At 54.5% G+C, this 4,974-nt stretch overlaps 1 long non-coding RNA gene across 1 annotated transcript in view; it reads right to left on the bottom strand.

The window, feature by feature from the left end:
* Positions 1-266: 266 nt before the first annotated feature.
* The window catches only part of LOC107666982 (uncharacterized), a 15,257-nt gene continuing 10,549 nt past the window's right edge, over positions 267-4,974 (bottom strand). The window contains exon 3 of the long non-coding RNA XR_001631741.1: positions 267-346. This is a non-coding gene — a long non-coding RNA (uncharacterized LOC107666982). The remainder of the gene's footprint in view (positions 347-4,974) is intronic.

The raw sequence follows: 4,974 nt of genomic DNA, 5'->3' as shown, positions 1-4,974 counted from the left end.
CGCTAGACGGGAAACTCCTTTTCTCCGATTTACTGAAGCCTTTTTTTCAATCACAGCAGTGCATCTGCACTGCCATTGTTTCAGAAATGAACCAATGACGGTGCAGCGGAGCTGCGCGAGCCTATGGCGAAGCAGCGCGCCCGAGCCCGCCAAAATGGGCGGGGCATCTGGCTATATAAGCAAGTGCTTGGCATAGGATCACTGATTCTTTCTCCTTCAGCGACGACATCTACTGCTCTTCACTGATTCTACAAGATTTGAAGCCTTCGCCTGCAAGCTGATCCAGCCGCCGTTCTGCAGCAGCAAGATCAGCTCGCTGCCTCTGCTCTCTGCTCACTGCTTGCAGCTCGTCGCCCACAGCTCGCCGCAGAAGCAGCGCTCACTGAGACGTCATGCTCCCACTGCGAGAGCATTAGTCTCGCCTCTTTGCGCTCGCGGATAGCTTTCTTTTCAGAAAGCGCCCCCGGCCCTCGCGCCCCCGTTTCCTTCCTCCCAGGAACCTGTGAGGAAAAAACAGCGGTGTAGAGGATCACAGTGCTCGGATATGAGTGAGCTTACGTCGGCTCAAGGCCCACAAAGAGAGGTTTCCCCCGTCTTGTTCTCCCATCCAGACCAGCGCCCCTCTGCCATCGCAAGTGACCTGGTCTCGTTTGGGGGATCGGATGACGAGCCGCTTGATGACAGTATGTCCGTAGCGGCCTCGGATGCTGAGGATTGGTCGGGCTCCATTGCTGACCCCGCCCCCTTGTCGTCTGCGGAGCCAATCAACGCCAGGGTTGGTATGGACACAGAGCTCATCCGTGTCCTATCAAAAGTCGTCGAGGAGCTCGGATTGGAGTGGTCTTCGCCTGAAGAGCCCACTCGCAGCCACCTAGACGAGTGGTTTCTGCCGGGACGCCGCCAGACCCCTCCTCAGCGAGCTGCGCCCTTCTTCCCAGAGGTTCACGACGAGCTGACGAAGTCGTGGGGTGCCCCCTACTCAGCTCGTTTACGCTCCTCTGTCTCTCTCACCCTCACTACGGTCGACGGCGCTGCACAGAAGGGCTACGATAAGCTGCCTCCTCTGGACGAAGCGGTGGCTGCACACCTCTGCCCCCCCGCTGCCATCAGATCGAAAGCAAAGGCCGCTCATTCCTAGAAGCCCTGCCGAGCGACTTCAGCCCTTGCTGGTCGTGCTTACACCTCGGCGGGCCAGGCTGCATCTGCGTTACACTCTATGGCGGTGCTCCAAGTGTATCAGGCGAAGCTCCTTCGCGCCATGGATGAGTCTGGGCCAGAACACTCTGCAGCATTCAGAGAGCTGCGCAGGGCCAAATCGGTGGCACCACAAAGACGACTGCACAGGCCATTGGGAGGTCGATGGCCAGCCTGGTGGTGCTGGAACGCCACTTGTGGCTGAATTTGACAGAGATCAAAGAAGCGGATAAAACCATCTTCCTTGACTCCCCGGTCACCCCCACTGGCCTTTTCGGACCTGCTGTGGAAGGGTTCGCCGAGCGTTTCACGGCTGCACAGAAGTCGTCCCAAGCCATGCGACACTTCCTGCTGAAGCATTCCAGTTCTGCAGCTGCTGCCAGTCGCCAGCCCTCTGCACGGCCTGAGCCCAGGCAGCGCTCACGCTCTGCAAAGCGCCACCCTTTCCTGAATCGCCAGGGACCCCGGCCCAAAATTGTGCTGGACCCTGTGCCTCAGAAGCCAGCCTGATCCCTCAGGAAGCAAGAGGAGGAGGCAGTCTCGCTGTGGCCGGATCACCCCCCAAACTGCCTCGTATGTGTTCCCAGTCGCCCCGTCCAGTTCCCGGTGCTGGGAAAAATGTGTTTATTGCATGCAAAGGGCCCGTTCTAGCGCCCAAGTGTACAACCGGTGTGATAGCGGACAAAATAAAACACAAACATACTCAAAAAGAGAGCAAATTTGCTCTTCCAAACACGGCAAGCCCCGGGTCCCTTCACAGCGACCCGCCGCCCGAACCAATTCAACCAACTGCCACAAGGGCCGAGGCCTGGCAGGTCATCCCCGGCGTGTCAAAGTGGGTTATGGGGATTATAAAACGAGGTTATCTACTCCAATTCGCTCGAGAACCCCCGCGTTTCTGCGGTGTGATCCCCACCTTAGTAGGCAACACGAACGCTCGCATTCTTCGTTCCGAGGTGCGGCCTCTTCAACACTGGCTGAAACCCCTGGTTCCATCCCGAGCTTGGCGTCATGGACGCCTTCGTATCAAGGTGGATCAAGCCTGCATCGCAGCCCTTGCCCCTTGGAAGGACCCTTCATGGTTCAAACAGGGTGTACCCCTGGGGATGATGCACAAAAGGAAGGTCATCTTCACAGATATGTCAAACATGGGCTGGGGAGCCCTGTGCGATGGCAGACCAGCCTTTGGCGCATGGTCGAGCGAAGAGACAAAGCTCTTGGAAGGACCCTTCGTGGTTCAAACAGGGCGTACCCCAAAGCTGCACATCAACTGCCTGGAAATGCTGGCAGTATGGCAGGCCTTACAGTCCTTCCTACCACATCTAGAAGGATGCCATGTCTTAGTCCGATCGGACAACATGACGGTAGTATCCTACATAAATCGCCATGGCGATTTTTCCTCCCCACGCCTCTTCAGGGTGGCAAAGAGCCTACTGGAGTGGGCACATTGCCACTTGCGCTCCCTAAAAGCAGCGCACATACCAGGCAAACTGAACCAGGGAGCAGACATGCTGTCTTGGAGCAACGTCCCCTCTGGCGAGTGGATGCTTCACCCCCAAACGGTTCGGAGAATATGGGAGATCTTCAGGAAGGCAGAGGTCGACCTCTTCGCCTCAGAAGACAACTCTCACTGCCCAATCTATTTTTCGAAGGAAAAGGGATGCGCTGGCCCACGATTGGCCCAGCCTTCTCCTTTACGCTTTTCCCCCGATCGCCCTGATCCCTCAGGTTATCAGGCGAATCAGGGAACAAAGGCACAAGGTTCTTCTAGTGGCCCCGCTCTGGAGAAACCAACTATGGTTCTCAGAGATGTCTCAGCTGCTCACGGCAGCTCCATGGCCCATTCCCCTGAGACGGGACCTCCTCTCTCAGGCGAACATGACGATATGGCACCCCCAACCCAAGTTGTGGGCCCTACACTTATGGCCTCTCGATGGGAGCCTATGAACCTCCTAGAGGGTGTCTTAAATACCATTTCTCAGGCTAGAGCCCCGTCCACGAGGCGCCTCTATGCCCTCAAATGGTCGGTCTTCACCGCTTGGTGTACAAACCGCGGTGAAGACCCATCCACATGTGACATATCTTCGATATTGTCCTTCCTTCAAGAGCTGTTGGATAAGGGTCGCACCCCCTCCACTCTTAAGGTCTATGTGGCGGCTATAGCAGCTTTTCATGCTCCTATAGACGGGATATCGGTCGGCAGGAACAACCTCGTTGTTCGATTTTTGAAAGGGTCTAGGAGGTTGAACCCCCCTCGCCCTTCTACGGTCCATACGTGGGATCTGTCTACGGTTCTGAGGGCGCTCAAAGGCACCCCCTTTGAACCGCTGCAATCTGCTGATATTCGACCCCTGTCACTAAAGACCGCTCTGCTATTAGCTTTGGCATCAGTTAAGCGAGTTGGAGATTTACAGGCGCTCTCTGTGAGCCCCTCCTGCCTTGAATTCGGGCCTAACGACTCCAAGGTCGTCCTGAAGCCTAGGCATGTTTACGTACCTAAGGTGCTCTCTACTCCATTCAGAGCAAAGGTAATCACGCTCTCTGCAGCGGCCGGCGGGTCCTCGTCGTCCACCTTTGTCAGGTTCTACAACCTAGACGTCCCTGCTTTGTAGGCTCAGGTCCTTTCTGCTTAACTGTCTCTCTGAGCTCAAAACGCTACAGGAACCATATCCCCGCCCTAAGGCTGGATTTAATCCTTGCTGGGTTTGACTATGTTTCGAACCCGCTGAAGTTCCCATGTCTGGGCTTAGCTTCCGGCACGCTCTCGGCCCTATCTAGTTCCGAGGCTGTGCGAAGCTCTAAGAACGATTATGTAAGGCCGGGCTCGACCTCTATGAGTTAGCCCATTTCTTTGCCTCCGCTTGACCACGAAAAGAATCTGGGTCTCTGGCTATGGCCTGCTTCATTGTAGTTGATCTACAGGGCTTCCTTCTGGATGCCCTGGACAATTACTTATAAGTCGTTCATCTACCATAGCACGGTGTGATTGAATAGGTTCCCGTAGCGTCTAGCGACGCAGTACAAAGTGAAGTATCGAAAGGGAACATACTACTGCGTAGCTAGCCGTGCTATGATGCTGCATGACTCTGTCGTCACTTCAGTCGATATGAATCAGTGATCCTATGCCGAGCACCTGCTTATATAGCCAGATGCCCCGCCCATTTTGGCGGGCTCGGGCGCGCTGCTTCACCATAGGCTCGCTGCGCCGTCATTGGCTCATTTCTGAAACAATGGCAGTGCAGATGCACTGCTGTGATTGAAAAAAAGGCTTCAGTAAATCGGAGAAAAGGAGTTTCCCGTAGCGTCTAGCGACGCAGTACTCGTTCCCGTATCTCAGGGAACAGAGGTTATATTAGTAACCGAGTACGATATTTTGGATGAAAACCGGGAGGCTTGTGACTGTCCGATTGACTGCCAAGTAAATTGCACTGTCAAGGTCCAGAAAAGTATGAAAGACATTGTCAGAATAGTCCATCTGCCATCAGTGGTTCAACCGTAACGTTATGAAGCGATGATAATACTTTTTGTACGCGAAAAAAAAAAAAAGACTTTATTCAACAATTCATCTCCTCTGTGTCTCTCCGCATCACCGTAGCGCCATTTTGGAGAATATCCGCTGGACGCAAGCAGCGTACGTTATTCTGTGTCAGCTGCGCTGCACGGATGCGCTGTTTTCGTTCAAATCAAAGTGTAAATACACGTAGAAAACGTATCCTTGTTTTGCGGTTGACACAGAATAGCGTACGCTGCTTGCGTTCAGCGGATATTCTCCAAAATGGC

This window comes from Sinocyclocheilus anshuiensis, unplaced genomic scaffold, assembly GCF_001515605.1.
Source record: "Sinocyclocheilus anshuiensis isolate Anshui unplaced genomic scaffold, SAMN03320099.WGS_v1.1 scaffold615, whole genome shotgun sequence".
Taxonomy (NCBI): Eukaryota; Metazoa; Chordata; class Actinopteri; order Cypriniformes; family Cyprinidae; genus Sinocyclocheilus; species Sinocyclocheilus anshuiensis.
The sequence above is the reverse complement of the archived record's forward strand: the minus strand, read 5'-3'. Positions and strand labels throughout refer to the sequence as shown.